The 16,127-nt window shown below is 41.5% G+C and overlaps 1 long non-coding RNA gene across 1 annotated transcript in view; it reads right to left on the bottom strand.

Annotated features, from left to right (window-relative positions):
• LOC133241074 (uncharacterized) overlaps window positions 1-16,127 on the bottom strand; it is a 1,297,712-nt gene that overhangs the window by 208,285 nt on the left and 1,073,300 nt on the right. Inside the window, exon 6 of the long non-coding RNA XR_009734505.1 lies at window positions 4,507-4,569. This is a non-coding gene — a long non-coding RNA (uncharacterized LOC133241074). The remainder of the gene's footprint in view (window positions 1-4,506; window positions 4,570-16,127) is intronic.

The following is a 16,127-nucleotide window of genomic DNA, read 5'->3' as shown; positions in this document are numbered from 1 at the left end:
TTCAAGGTCACAGCACCCCACTCCAGTACTCTTGCCTGGAAATTTCCATGGACGGAGGAGTCTGGTAGGCTGCAGTCCATGGGGTCGCTAAGAGTCGGACACGACTGATCGACTTCACTTTCCCTTCCCCCTTTCATGCATTGGAGAAGGAAATGGCAACCCACTCCAGTGTTTTTGCCTGGAGAATCCCAGGGTTGGGGGAGCCTGGTGGGCTGCTGTCTATGTGCTCACACAGAGTCGGACATGACTGAAGTGACTTAGCAGCAGCAGCAGCAGCAATAGTTTAAATCAGTAGTGAACATGAAGTACTCATCCCTTTTCCTGGTGGGTTGAATTTCATTAACAGAGAAACTGACTTATGGGCTAGAGTTACACGATCGCCTTGATAATTTAAAGTAATGTAGCCTTGAGTTTATCGTCTCATAGATTTTCCACAATCTACCTCATCCCATGTTCCTTAGATTCAAGTTAAGAGAGAAGACAATGTTTTACTCCATGAGAATTTGCTGACGAATAAGATGACTCATCAGCCTATGGCTGGACTTCAGTGTGGGAGGTCCGTGTCTCCTTCCAGGCCAATGCCTGTTCTTGTGAATTAAGTAGCTCCCTAGCCCTGAGAAATATTAACTGCTCCTGGAGAATAAACTAGCAATGGAATTCTGATTCCTTTGCAAGAGAAAACAACAAGCCAAAATTGTCCAGATGTGGGGGGGTTGGGGGGGTGGGGTGGGGGTGGAAAAGTGAAGGAGAGGGAAAGTATGCTATTCATTCCTTACTGAGAACTATTAATCATACCTTCCATTTGTATATCATTGACAGTTTACAACTCATTTTATGTGAATGTAAACCCTTCCAACCCTGGCTAGGGTCAATATAATTATTTTAACTTCAGGATGAAAGAATCAAGGATCCAAGAAATGACATCCTAGCAGAAACTAGTTAGCAAAAGACCCCAGTTCAGCATGAAGGTCTTATGTCTTGGCCCCAGGCTCCCTTTTACTGTACCTCCTAGCCAGTCCAAGTTCAAGATGGTAGGTGTCCAACAAATGTTATTAGAAGAGGTGGCACTGGAATTCCCTTAAGGATTAAATTATTTTGGGTAAAAAAAAAATAAAATAACTTGGAGAAAGGTCTGTGGGGAAGCATGAACCAAGATGAAATTTGCAGAGCGCCAACAAGAAATATAATTGCTTCTACTCATTCTTCTCGGTATTTGTTGTTTGCTTATTTTAGCCATTGTACTGGGAAAAGAAAAGCCAGTAATTGATATGGTCACAAGTAGGCTGATGGCTGTAAAGGACGGACCCAGAGATTGCCTTACTGAGTGAAATGTCAGGCAGAGAAAGACAAATATCATATGATTATCACATGTGGGATCTGAAAAAGGGTACCAATGAACTTATCTATGAAACAGAAATAGAGTTACAGATGTAGAAAAGGAATTATGGTTACCAGACGGTAAGGAGGGCAGAGGGATAAACTGGGAGACTGAGATGGACATATATACACTAATATCTATTATATATATGTATATAATAGATATGTAATGAGAGCCTATTGTATAGCACAGGGAACTCTACTCAGTATTCTGTATTGACCTACCTGGAGAAAGAATGCAAAAAAGAGTCCATATAGGTATATATATATAACTGATTCAGTTTGCTGTACCCCTGAAACTAACACAACATTGAAATCAACTATACACCAATATGTTAAAAAAAAAAAAAACTAAATATGACTGATTTTGCAAATTTTTCTTTCTTCATCAATAAAATCTACTTTTCTGGTTTATTTTTTAATAGAGAAAAACAACCCAAACTGCCCTAAAGTCCCTGGTAAAGCAGAACGCAGCCAGACGGTCCAGGTGAAATAAAGACGAGAGAGAGAGAGACGTCTGTCCAGGCTTAGACTGAGTGCCTCTGAAATAGGTCTGTCAGTGTTCTTACTGACAGTAAAGGCCATGAATTTTTCTTAATTTCATTTCCTACTGTGTACACTACAGGAGAATCTCTCTACAGTGTAAATTCCTGTTTTCAATATAGTCTTGGTCATAAAGAGTCACTCAGCCTAAAACTCCCAACCATAAGCAGTATTTTAGCAACAGTCCTGGATCTGGTGTCAAGAGATGTGGGCTTAAATCCTGCCTCTCCACCCAGTGTGAATTTGAATGATTTGCTTCATCTCTACAAAGTCTCCGTTTTTATGTCTATAATAATCTGGGGATTTCAGCTAGAATTCAGATGTCTGCATACGTGAAAGACTGGAGTCACAAGTCTGCTGGGAGTTTGCCTTATTAGCTAATTAACAGAAAGATTTCCATCTACCCCTATGTAGCCTTTAGGAATGAGACATGGTAGGGGAAAGAGTTTGAAAAAAATATGTATCCCAGATCAATGGTTCAGCACCAGCCTCTCCTGGGGGCCTGTTAGAAATCAAATCCTCAGGCCCCACCCCAGACTTAATTATGACTTCTGGCATGGAGATCCACACTTGCGTTTTGTCAGACCCTCCATATGATTCTGATACAGACTCAAGTATAAGAACCAGAGTCCTAGAAGCAAGCTGAGATGAAGCGGATAGTTAGTACTGTCTCTGAGTTCGGCTTCTTGCCCTCATGCCTACGGCCTAATAGAGAGGGTTGTAGGCAGACACTGGAGGAGCGTTTACTTCAGTGTGTCTCATCTAATGCTGTGTTTGAACCTAAAGAATGTTATTCCTCCCTTTGGTGTTTTGTAAGTATACTTGAAACCGTGCCATAAAATAAATCAATGCAACAATCCATTACATGGCTCCTGAGTATACATACTCACCTGGAGATTTTTGCATGCCCGTCCTAGGGAATCTTGACTTTCTCCCCATCCTCAACTCCAAGATTTACATGTATATTCCACTCACAGTGTAGTGTGCCCATAGATTCTTTCTCATTTCATATTCACTGCCACCTCTAAAGATGCTAGAGCCTGCAGCCTAGTTGCATCCCAGCAGATTGTCTAGATACCCGTATGCTTCCCTATTTTTTTCTAGGAGCAATGCAGTTCCAGCCTTGGTTAATGGTAGGAGAAAACTCTTCACCTGCAAGGGTGGTTTTAGAGTACCTAGTTTCTAAGGATCACAGCACACAGGAGCTTATAGGACTATTTTTGCACATTTGTTCGTGTAAGCCACGTAGTTAGTTATCACAAACACTTTCAAAAACACTTAGGATATTACTTTCATATGCTGTATACAGCTCATTGGTGGCAAATCTAGTCTCACTTGACTGCATTTCTTTTCAGAATGGAAATTGCTAATAAGAGTCAAAAGGTCCAAAATCAACCTAAAGCAAACCAAAAATAAGGCCCAAACCTGACACTCACACAACACAAATAAGAAGCAATTTCCTTGAATTAAAAAATCATATAATTATACCAAGCATAACCCAGAGGACTGATGCCAGATTTGGCATTTCAGAAAGCAAAATGTGTGGAAAGAAATGAAACCGATGTTATGAACGGTCAATTTATATGTGCACTGTTTTTGTATACTGTATGTCATGCTGTTGTACTATTTCCAAGTAATATTTTGCAAACAAAATGCATATCATCGAATGGAAGAAGTTTTGTTCAAGTCATTCGGTGTGGCCAGTTGGTCACTGAAAGGAGCAGTGGCCATGCCTGGACATGTTTTCCCAGCATCCAGGTCTGGGAGGTAGGTACTCTCATCACCAATCCTGTTTTATAGACGAGGACATTGGACATAAAGAAAATTCACCCTCTCAACACTACAAATCACTCAATGGAGTGTGTTAGTAGTTTCAGGGCTCCCAAGCAAATAGGATTCCGAGTTAGTTTTCTATCCTATGATTGATAAACAACTCTTGGATGAGTTTAGGGAAACCATTCTCTAGGCATTTTTCCAGTGCCTGCCTTTGTGTTCAGACCAGACATATGACTGAACTTTTTTCTTGATCTGCATTTGCTCTAATTCCTTTCTTCAGGACCATAGTCCTTCATTTAAACTTAACCTACTTCCCTGCAGTTTAAGTCTCCAGTCCTCAACTTCAAACTGGCAGCTGAAGATTAGATGCTACCCTTAAAGCAATGCTATTTTAAAAAACGGCTATACCTTAGATCAGACACCCTTGGATGTCAAAGCTTGTCCAGACCAAACACAAGTTTTCAAATCCCTCTGGATACAGACTGGTGTCCTTTAACCTGTGCCCATCAAGTCAAGCATGGCACCTTTCCCCATGACTGAGCACGTCACAGGCTTCTCTCTGAAGCCTGGCCAAGCTTCAGCTCAAATAGCATAATTTTCAGGGACCAGTGCTGTTGTCCAAAAAGAGATTTCATTTTCTTTTGACATTTTCCCTTTTAAAATACAGGAATACAACACAACCTACAAGTTTTCCAGTGCTTTGTGGGAAGCCAATTACAGTGCGTTCTAACAAAGGGTATAGGGAAATTAAAATAAAAAATGACCAAAAATCAGATCCCTAAGAATTGTCACTTGCAATATTGCCCTTACCTTTTAATGAAAGAAAAGATCAAGTGTTCCAACCGTCACCTCACTCCTTCAGAAAAACAGCTTCTGCCAAGAGATGATTAATGACTGTTACTTATTTGCCTCAAATGACTGAGTTTCAGGGCAGTCAGAAGCACTTTTTTAATCATTGACTTATTTCCTAATACAACTGGTTTCAAAGCTAAATCCTACATTTCATGAAATCACAGGCAGAATGGTGTATGTACTTTCATGGATGTTAAGATATCTTGGTCTCCTGCTGGGCTCCAAACTCAGTATCACTTGCTTATTTTGGGGGTTAAAGTTTAGCAGGCAATAGGAAGATGATTAAGACCTATTTATGCCATACTATAAAGTCTCATGTTTAACCTCTATGAGATTTACTCGGAAGCTTTAAGTAGTGAAGCATTTTTTTGAAGTATACTTGATATACCATATTATGTTAGTTTCAGGTATATATGGCTTCTCTGGTGGCTCAGTTGGTAAAGAATCTGCCTGCATTGCAGGAGACCCAGGTTTGATCCCTGATTTGGAAAGATATACCCTGGAGAAGGAAGTGGTAACCCACTCTAGTATTCTTGCCTGGAGAATCTCATGGACAGAAAAGCCTGGTAGGCTACAGTCCACTGGGTCACAAAGAGTCAGACATGACTGAATGACTAACACTTTCACTTTCAGGTATACAACACGATAACTCAATATTTTTATAGATCGTACTTTGTGGATAAATTGATTACAAAATAATGGTTGTATTTCTCTCATGCATAATATATCCTTGTTGCTTATTTATTTTGTACATAGTAGTTTGTACCTCTTAATCCCACATTATTTTACCTCTCCCCCGTCCCTCTCCACACTGGTAACCGTTAGTTTGTTGTCTATATCTGTGAGTCTGTTTTGTTAGCCACTGTGTAAAATAGGTTCCTCAAAATAGAACTATTATATGATCAGGCAATTCCACTCCTGCATATATATATATATGGTTTATATCTGAAGAAAACAAAAACATTAATTCAAAAAGAGATATACACCCCAATGTTTAAAGCCAAGATACGGAAGTAACCTGTGTCTATCAACAGATGAATGAACAAAAGAAGATGTGATATATATATATGCTGTTGTTTGGTCACTAAGCTGTGTCTGGTTCTTGTGTGACTCCATGGACATAGCCCGCCAGGCTCCTCTGTCCATGGGATTTCCCAGGTAAGAATACTTGAGTGGGTTGCCGTTTCCTTCTCCAGGGGATCTTCCTGATCCTGGGATCGAAGCTGTGTCTCCTGCATTGCTTGTGAATTCTTTACCACTGAGCCACCTGGGAAGTGTATATATATATAATATTTCTAATATTCCATTGTATATGTATACACATGCAATTTAATATTGCGAAGAACCAACTCATTGGAAAAGACCCTGATGCTGGGAAAGACTGAAGGTGGGAGCAGAAGGGGACGACAGAGGATGAGATGGCTGGATGGCATCACCAACTCAATGGACATGAGTTTGGGTAAATTCCAGGAGTTGGTGATGGACATGGAAGCCTGGCGTGCTGCAGTCCATTGGGTCTCAGAGAGTCAGACACAGCTGAGCAACTGAACTGAACTGAACAGTCATAAAAATGAATGAGATAATGCTATTTGCAGCAAAGTAGGTGGATGTAGAGAGTATTTTGCTTAGTGAAATATGTGAGACAAGGAAAGGCAAATACTCTACATTATTACTTATAAGCAGTGAAACATTTTTGAGGAAATACGCTGAGAACTGTGTGAGATTGGCCTGTAGAGACCGTAAGTGGTGTAAGGAAGGCCAGATAGAAAGCTAGCAAATATTCTAGGCCCAGACCCAAGAAGATGAGGCTAAAATTACAATGATGGTTGTAAGGGCGGGCTTGAGCAATGTATCAAAATGAGTGCTCAGTAAATATTTGTGGCTAAAAGGGAAGGAAGTTGGGAGGGAGAGCAAGAGGGAGGAAGGGAAGGTTGGATAGAGGAAAGGAAGGAAGGGAGGGAAAGAACGGGGAGCAGGATTAGCTAAAACCCCTTGAAATTCTCCCAGGTAGTGTATAATCTTTGTAACTGTATACAGTATTTAAAAACCACATTCTATAACAGCAGTTCTCAATGAAGTGTCACATTAGAACCACTGGAGTAACCTATAAAATCTTGATGCTATGACTATATTCCAAACCAATTAAGTTAGAGCCTCAAGGGGTAGACCCTGGGTCTCAATATTTTTTTAAATTCTTCCCAATGATTCTAATGTGTAGTCAGGACTGAAAAATCAGTGCTCTGTAGACTGCCTGCCTCTGGAATCAATCTCTGCCTAATAATTGGTTGCCATGGAAATTTATCCACTAGTTTGGTGAGGGTTGTAAAACCTCCAGGTTACTTTAATTCTAAAAATAGCTGATACACTTTTCAGTCATTGGGATAACAAAGTCTTCTTATGATCCATGGCCAAATTAAAAGTATTGCAGTAGGACCCACTTTTTCTCTATATGGACCCATTTAGATCAACTCAGAGAACTCGAGTTAGGCTCTGGTTCTAGCTATGCATTAAACAGCACCAGAAAAGTCACTGGACATTTGCTTCTCATTTGCTGGATAGAACCACCTCTAAGGTTAACCTCCAAGGTTAACCTCCATGTTATCTGGGACTGATGTGGACAATAGGCTTATGTACTGTTCCTGCTGTTTTATTAGCTGTTACAACACTGGGGAAATCACTTAACCTGCAGTTTCTTATCTGCATAATACAGACACTCATATCTCAAATTTGTTTTTGAAGATAGAACGAGATAAGACATTTGTCAACTTGTCCATTTCAATTATTATATAATATGATATCTACAATAACAATGGGCTTCCCTGGTGGCTCAGCTGGTAAAGAATCCATCTGCAATGCAGGAGACCTGGGTTCTATCCCTGGGTTTGAAAGATCCCCTGGAGAAGGGAAAGGCTACCCACTCCAGTATTCTGGCCTGGAGAATTCCATGGACTACAGTCCATTGGGTTGCAAAGAGTCAGACACAATTGAGCGACTTTCACTATCATAGGAATAGATGTTTCTTCTGTCTGTTGATATCCATAAAGATGTACAGAAATTTAAGATTAAAGACAATTTATGTATTAGCTTTCCTTCATTCTACCAGGTTTTTAAATATCAGCATCCAATGTGTACTCCCTTCTCTTTCAAATCACAGTGCATAACAATAATTCGGGGGACTGCCTTGGTAGTCTACTGGCTAAAACACTGTGCTCAAAATGCAGGTGGCCTGGGTTTGATTCCTGGTCAGGGAACTAGATCTCACATCCTGCAACTAACAGTTCACAGGCTGCATGCAACTAAAGAACCCACATGCCATAACAAAGATTGAAGATCCCAGGTACTGGAACTAAGACTTGGAGCAGCCAAATAAATAAACATTAAAAAAATTAGAGCAAAACAAAAGCAATAATTTGGGTTGCCAAAACCTGTGACATGTATGTTACACTTTTCTGAAGGTTGAAGGGAATGTTCAAACTGAGTCAAACAAAGATCCTCATTAACAATTGTCTGTCCTCTGGGGTGCAGTGACTGACATGGCTAGAATCTCCACATTCTTGCAGGGAACATAATCACTTTATGAAATCAGTGTCATTCATGAAACACCTCCTACACATACATAATTACTGCAATTGACAAGTGTATCTCAGTGTTAATACAGATGCTCTTTTATCTAAAAGGCAAACTTGGAGAGGAAAAAAAAAAAAAAAGCGAAACAATTCATTTTCAGTCTAATTAAAGTCATTATAAACAGCCTCCTGGTGCTTAACCTTTTTTCCTCCAAAATCCCAGTCTTTTAGTTGAATGCTCAGATCTGGAGCTTCGTTGAGGTTTTCCTTAATTGACTTTCCATCACTAATGGGATTCACTTCATTATTACCTCTGCCAAAAGCTGCCTCCAACTTTCAGCTCCCATGCTGAGACATTTACATGCCTATTTATAATGTTAAATGCTGAAGTCACACCACCGTAAAGTTTAGGTAACTAAATTGGAGTGTGACTCCACTGACTGGGAAGCATTGACTTAGATTATATTTTCTTAGATATCTATAAACTGTCTCCAAATGCCTCTTTCTGCTCATTCATCCCCTGAATTTCGTGCTCACCTTCCTTTTTTCCTTTCTTCCTCCCTCCCATTTTCCCTCCTTTCTTTCCCCTCTGATTCTTTCTCCTTCTCCACCTCCTTTCCTTACCTTGTCATGTCCCATGTCCATCCTCAACAATAATCTCCCAGAACCATCTTACTATTTCAACAATGTCTACGATCGTTTCACCAATCTTTTTTTTTTTTTTTTAACAGATAGCTTGCCATCTATCTTTGCTGCTAAGTCGCTTCAGTCGTGTCTGACTGCACGACCGCACAGACGGCAGCCCACCAGGCTTCTCTGTCCATGGGATTCTCCAGGCAAGAACACTGGAGTGGGTTGCCATTTCCTTCTCCAATGCATGAAAGTGAAAAGTGAAAGTGAAGTCCCTCAGTTGTGTCTGACTCTTAGCGACCCCACAGACTGCAGCCTACCAGGCTCCTCTGTCCATGGGATTTTCCAGGCAACAGTACTGGAGTGGGGTGCCATTGCCTTCTCCCATCTATCTTTAGTTAACTTTAACAAAAGTCTGTGTACTCAGTTTCAAGATCCCAGTTTAAAGCTGAGTGGACTAAAGGTCAAGAGAGAAAAATAAGATGATGAAGAAGACCCAGTTCACATGTGAGTAAGGTAGGACTTGAACCCAGCCCTTGCCCTCTGGGAAGAATTGGATGAATCAACATAAATGAGGTGTCACATCATAGAAGGGGGGTGACCCAGAGATGAACAGTGTGCCTCTAAGGCCTCTCAGTGAGTCTCTAGGGGAGGAACAGCAGGAAGTCAGACTTACCAACCCCCAATGCCTTGTTCTTTTTATCCCTTTTCACAAAACCTCCTTGAGCTGCATATTAAGTAGGAATCATTGTGGTCTAGTCAAAGAGAATGTTAGCAGGGTTAGAAGTGACTCAAGGGTAGGGACATATTCTTACCTAGTGTCAGAAAGAGGGCAGACAGTGTTAGATAGGGCATCAGGAATTTTCTGTTGGTTTGCTGCTTTGTTGCCATGAAGCTTTGGAACTGTTGGTCTAGTGAATCCTCCTTTTTCTGTGCATAAAAACACAGAGCTGTTGGGGTGGGAGCTATGAGGAGAACATGGGGATATTTGGGGGAAACTGGAGACTCCTTCTCACTTAAGGGGTTTCTGTCGCATGTCTACCAAACCTTGACAGGTCATATGTGTGTGTGTGCATATGTGTGTGAGTGTGTGTGTGTATCTGCGCTAGTGCACATGGGCATTAAGCGCTAGTAGTGATGTTGAGCAGGCCCTGTGGGGCTCCTGGAAACAAAGCCTCCCCCATTTCTCTGATCATAGGAATCAGCCTTCATTCAGCCCCCATGACCTTCCCTGAGTTCCAACGGGCCGATTCAAGAGTTGCTTATTAGGGAATGGAGGATGTGAGACCAGGAGGAAATGAAGGGTCAAGAGAAAAACATTGCAGCCTTCCGGCAAAGTCCTGGTTCCCCAACAAGGGCCACCCGCAACAATATTTTTGAGTTGTTTTGCAGACACTGAAACCCCCAGTAGGTAGAAGAAGTTAATAGTTAATGACGGTATGCTGCCCACAAGATGTTGACCCCTGAAGGTTAATGATACTGACTCCTACTTACCTTACCACCAACCAGTCAGAAAAATGTCCACAAGCTAATATGTCTCTTTGAATCACTACTCCCAAACCTTTCAATTCCCTCCCCAAGTTGGGACACACAGCTTTGAGGGCATTAGCCTCCTGTAGCCCTCTTTGACTGGCGAAGCAATAAAGCTATTGTTTTCACTTCACCCAAAACTCTGTCTCTGAGATTGATTTAATTCAGTGTTGAGGTACAGAGGCCAGATTTGGCTTCAGCAGTAAAGACATCCAGAGAGGTGTGTTTTAACATAGCCTCTGGCCTTCAAAGAGTTTACAGCTCAACCAGAGAAACTGGCTAACACTGAAATAATGAACAAGATACAGTTTAAGAATTTTTAAATGCAATAGAAAGATGAAGTCGATTACAGCCCAGCTCCAAGAACAAATATTATGAAGACTTTAGAAATGGCGATTATGCAAATATTTACGGGATGCCTATTATTTGCAAGACTCTGCTTGCTACTGTTTAAATGTTCAGTGGGAGATGGCGTTGTCTTGTCCGTAATTTTAATCAAGTATAAAATATCTTGAGGTGTACATGGGAAGCAGTGAGAACATAGAGGGGAGAGCAGCCCATTCTCACTTCCTTGATAAGGCAGCATCTATGCTGAGGGCCAGAGGATAAACCCAGATTAGACAGGAAGGGTGGTTATTTTCTCTTCAGCTTCCCCTTTCCTGTCTGTTCTCTGTCCTCCTCTGACCTGCTGCTGCAGACTCAGCAGCTGACATCTGTATGGTATAGTACTGTTGCTTCCTTGCTCTTTGATCTCTGCTTGGGGCTTGGCCAGCAAGAAAATACTGATAGGAAATAAGGGGTCTGGTGGAGAGAGAAATGGAGTGTTTCTTCCTCCCTGCTGGAATATCCCGTCTCCAACAGTTTCATCTCTCCATGATCACAGCGCTTGCCAGGAGGCTCTTCTGGGATTCTAGGTTCTGGTCCTCAGCTGGCCCCAGACTACTTGGCCCTACAGGGATAAGAACTTCCCAACTTGCTAGTTTCTGAACATCTCACTATTAATTTCCTCAGCATCCTTTTCTTAAGCCAGCCTAACATTCTGTTCTGCAAGTGGTTCTTATATTAAAAGCCTCTTCATGTGAACAATTAAGGGTGGATTCTGTTGCCTGCCTATAAGCTGGCTGATGGATATACCAGGTGAAGGCAGAGGGAGAGATGGGTTGGGAAGGGTGTAATGCCCAGTGACCGTGTGTTGTTCCACATGGATGGAGTAGAGTATGACATTGTGGTAGAGAGTGGTGAGACTAAAGAGGGAAGCTGAACATAAAGGGCTTTGCATGTTGCACTGGGAAGTTTCTACATGACAATATAGAAAAATGTTAATATTGCTGCTAAGTTCCTTCAGTTGTGTCCGACTCTGTGCAATCCCATAGACAGCAGCCCACCAGGCTCCCCCGTCCCTGGGATTCTCCAGGCAAGAACACTGCAGTGGGTTGCCATTTCCTTCTCCAATGCATGAAAGTGAAAAGGGAAAGTGAAGTCCCTCAGTCCTGTCCGACCCTCAGCGACCACTTGGACTGCAGCCTACCAGGCTCCTCTGTCCCTGGGATTTTCCAGGCAGGAGTACTGGAGTGGGGTGCCATTGCCTTCTCCATTATAATATATTAAGTAACAGTAAAAAACAATTTTGAAATGTTTATGTGTACATTACAATTTTAACTGTATTCTACTTAGGGTAAATTATATAATAAAATACATAAAATGAGAGTGGGGCTATCTTATGGTATTTACTATATCGGGGATTTGTTTTATCTAGTGAATTTTCTGAATTGGATTACATTGATTTTATGAATTTTAAAACACACTTTTAAAGAGCAAATATCCTGAAGCGCTTGTTCAGTGGAACTCCCTTAAGTACAATGGATAAAAGGCGCATTCCTGATGAGCTCAGCCTGGCTCACAGAATTCGCAATTCTGTGCAAGTGGGCTGTGAGCACCCCTCTGAAGGTAGCCACCGAATGGGGTATAGACAGCGGAGATTTCATGGTGGAGCACAGTGGGAGACACCTTTTTTCCATATAAAGGCTGAGTCTAGGGAAACAAAGTTTCCCTGAAAACAGGATATTTCACTAACTGTCCCAAAGCTAGGGTGTTTCAGGGAATAGAAACTGCTCCCATATATTGAAGCAATTTTTTTGTAGGTTCTTGAATGAAGAGATCAGTATTCCATAACCCGTGAATATAGCAGGATCAGACAGGCGATCTACCACAAGCCAGTGTCAGTGGTTCGGCTTTGCCTGTGTGATGGTGAGTGGACACAAATTTGGTTTGGTAAAGAATCTGACTGAATATCACACTCTTAATGTTCCTCATTCTGGCCTTTTCCACCACCAGCCTTCTAGTAAATATTTTGTAGAACAGGTCACAGTGAAAGATGAGTTGTGGCCTGACTTATGCCGATTTGAATTTCTCGTAACTGCATCTGTCATTGAGGATTAATGCATTTGATCCTACACACTGCTGGGGAGGAAAAACACTTTCTCTACCATTCTAGGTTCCTCTGGCTGATCTAAGACTTAAACTGACATAAGACAGATTAACAGGAGAAAATCAAACCATGTTCAGTAACATGTATACACGGGAGAGGTTCACGGAAACTAACTTGTCAAATGGTCAAAAATCTTCATTTAAATGTCATCTCTAGATGACGACAAAAGAGAATGTTGAGAGTAGTGCTTTGGAATTTCAAAGGGGAGGAAGGCAATTGGCATTGAGAGGAAAAATCAAATGTTTGGTAATAAAGGTGTGCTGGGTGATGCAAAGATAACGGGCCACAGAGTTAAGTCTGATCTCTAAGAGCTTCCTTCACCACATCCAGCCCATGCTTGAAAGTATCTCTAGTGATAGCTGGATTCCTCTATCTAAATTCTTCAGGCAGTTAAGGGGAAGGTCAAAGTTTGCTCTTGAGTCTTTTGGACCTTGATTATCTTCAGCTCAAAATACTCTTCATGCCAAAGAGATATCTTGGAGTAGCAAGTTTTGCACCCCTACAAACAACCTCCATGAGCTTGGTTTATGCAAATCTGTTCCTGAAAGAAGGCTCCACCTACACAGATAATAAACTTGGTTAGGTGCCTCTAGGAATCTCCCTTCCATACCCCTAGTCTGGGGCTCCTCTTTTGGACTATTCACTTCCAGTGGGATGATGTCTAGGACTTGGCCTGGCCAAGGAGCGAGCACGTCCGTGACTAAGGATGGTTGCATGCACCGCCTTATTTCTTGACCAGTGTAAGAAATGTCAGCACAGATGACATTTTTCAGCCCTCAGAAAAATATTTCCTGATAAAGGGGAAAATCTACAGAACAGCTCCCAAAGTTGTAAACATCTATCAGAGGCAGAGAGTAAACATTTAATCAGCTCCCAGTTTTTGGGACCTTAGATCACGGCCCTGTGCAGTAGCAGCCTGGACTTACGGTACAGAAGAGAAAGGAAAGACTGGTGATAACTGGCAGGTTACTGGGATCTACCCTACCATCCGTCTTCCTTTGGATTCTCTAGTCCCTCTGCCTAGGCTTTGCTTGTGGGGCCAAATCTAGCTTTAAGACAAAGAGAGCCCCTCATGGCCAGGGGGCCACTTGCAAAAGAGGACAGTGCACACTGATAATGTGCCTGCCACAAGGGCATCTCTCAAAACTACCACGGTGACAATCAAACTTTGCAACAAAAAGTTATGGTTCTTAGGGAAGAGGGCTGGGCCACGAGTTCTGAGAAACAGTATGTCTCAGCAAGTCTCGTGAGTCAGGCTTATTAGAAATCAACTCTTAGCTCTGCCACTAACTCTCTGTGTGACCCTGGGCATGTTACTCCACCTCTGTCCTAATTTCATCATTTGTAAAAGTAGGTTACATGAAACCTATCTGTTAGAGTTAACTTGGTTGCTAGATGGCTAGCAAAGCATATCTCTGCTAAGTCACGTCAGTCGTGTCCGACTCTGTGCGACTCCATAGACGGCAGCCCACCAGGCTCCCGTCCCTGGGATTCTCCAGGCAAGAACACTCGAGTGGGTTGCCATTTCCTTCTCCAATGCATGAAAGTGAAAAGTGAAAGTGAAGTCACTAAGTCGTGTCTGACTTCGAGACCCCATGGACTATAGCCTACCAGGCTCCTCCATCCATGGGATTTCCCAAGCAAGAGTACTGGAGTGGGGTGCCATTGCCTTCTCTCAATATAGCAAAGCATAAGCACCTATATTAGACTAATGTAAGCAACACACGTTACTTCCATTTAAAATTCTTCTACTCAATCTCCTCTCATTTCTTTCATGAGAAAATCAGTGCTCAGAAGGGAGAATGAATGTGTTTTACTAACGTTACATGGTTGCTTTTTGGTAAAAAGTGGTACACCGGAAAACACATGGAATCAAGAAGAAATGGGTTTAAATCCCAAGTTTATTTTTCAATGTGATGTTGGGAGAGTTGCTTAACTTCTCTAAGCCTCGTTCATGGATATAAGGGGTTAATGATGCTGCTCTGCCTTGTCTCTGCCATGCAGTTATTAATAATTTATGTTCCACTAAGAAAGAAAAATGTTCTAGCTAAGGAGTCTGATAGGAGACCCCCACATAAATCTGGGATACCAAAGGGTTATGCCCTCCAGGTAAGTGAAATAATGACATCCCCAGGAAGTGTGTATACCTCAGCCCTGGTGGCAGAGGGTGCATCTTTCTTAAGAACTTAAATCATATGTGTTCAGGCCATCATGCCTTCTGGATTTACACTGCCAGTATAGTCCCCCATTTCCAACAAAGAGCAAAAAACCCTGGTGCAAAAAATTTAAAATTGGCTCGATGCCCCCACATGACAATTGGAAGCCAACTTTTCTAGAAAAACTAATAACAGTCCATAGAGATGTTAATATATTTTAAGATCCATTCCAAGTTTCAATTTGTGAAAGTATGAAAAAACATGCATCTTAGAATTGATGAAATATGATAAACACAGCAGTACCCTCTCACATGATTAAGGAATAATGATTGCATGTATATATAATCATATATGATTACACGTGTATGTGGGGCTCTGTGTATGTATCTTCTTAATTGTGTGTGACTTTGAGTGGGTCTCAGAAAAGGATGATATCTGTGGTTCCTAAGAGCCTCTTTACTTCTGCTTTAATGGTTTATCTTAGAATATTGCATGTTGTTTTTATTTATTCCCAAAGATTTACTTCTGTCACGTCTCAGGCTCAAATTAAGGCATCCTTGACTGTACTTGAAATGTCCAACAGTTTAATGGCTCAATTTTCTGAAGAATTAGGGGAAGGAAATGCTTCTACTAAATTCCTCTTTATCACCTAGTTTCTATTCTAATCACCTGATATTGTTCATTATCTCCTTTAACATTGAAATATATTACTAGGCCAACAGTCTCCAGCTCTGAAATCTAGCTTTGGCCGAAGGTGGCAAAGAAATCCCAGAAGAAGCATTTTTCCATTTTTGGATCCTAATAATAAAAATGGTAATAAGCTTGCAATCTTTTGTTTTTATGCCACAGTAAGATACTTCATGAGGGATTAATTTATGAAAGATCACAAAGGTGCATATCAATACTTTTTAACCATTGTCTAACTCAATGAAACTATGAGCCATGCCGTGTGGGGCCACCCAAGATGGACAGGTCATGGTGGAGAGTTCTGACAAAAAGTGGTCCACTGGAGAAGGGAATGGCAAAACACTTCAGTATTCTTGCCTTCAGAACCCCATGAACAGTATGAAAAGGCAAAAAGATAGGACACTTAAAGATGCACTCCCCAGATTGGTAGGTGCCCAATATGCTACTGGAGATCAGTGGAGAAATAACTCCAGAAAGAAGGAAGAGATGGAGCCAAAGCAGAAAAGACACCCAGTTGTGGAT

This window comes from Bos javanicus, chromosome 29 (genome assembly GCF_032452875.1).
Source record: "Bos javanicus breed banteng chromosome 29, ARS-OSU_banteng_1.0, whole genome shotgun sequence".
NCBI classification, from domain to species: domain Eukaryota; kingdom Metazoa; phylum Chordata; class Mammalia; order Artiodactyla; family Bovidae; genus Bos; species Bos javanicus.
Note: the sequence above shows the minus strand (reverse complement) of the source record. Positions and strands in the feature narration are given on the sequence as shown.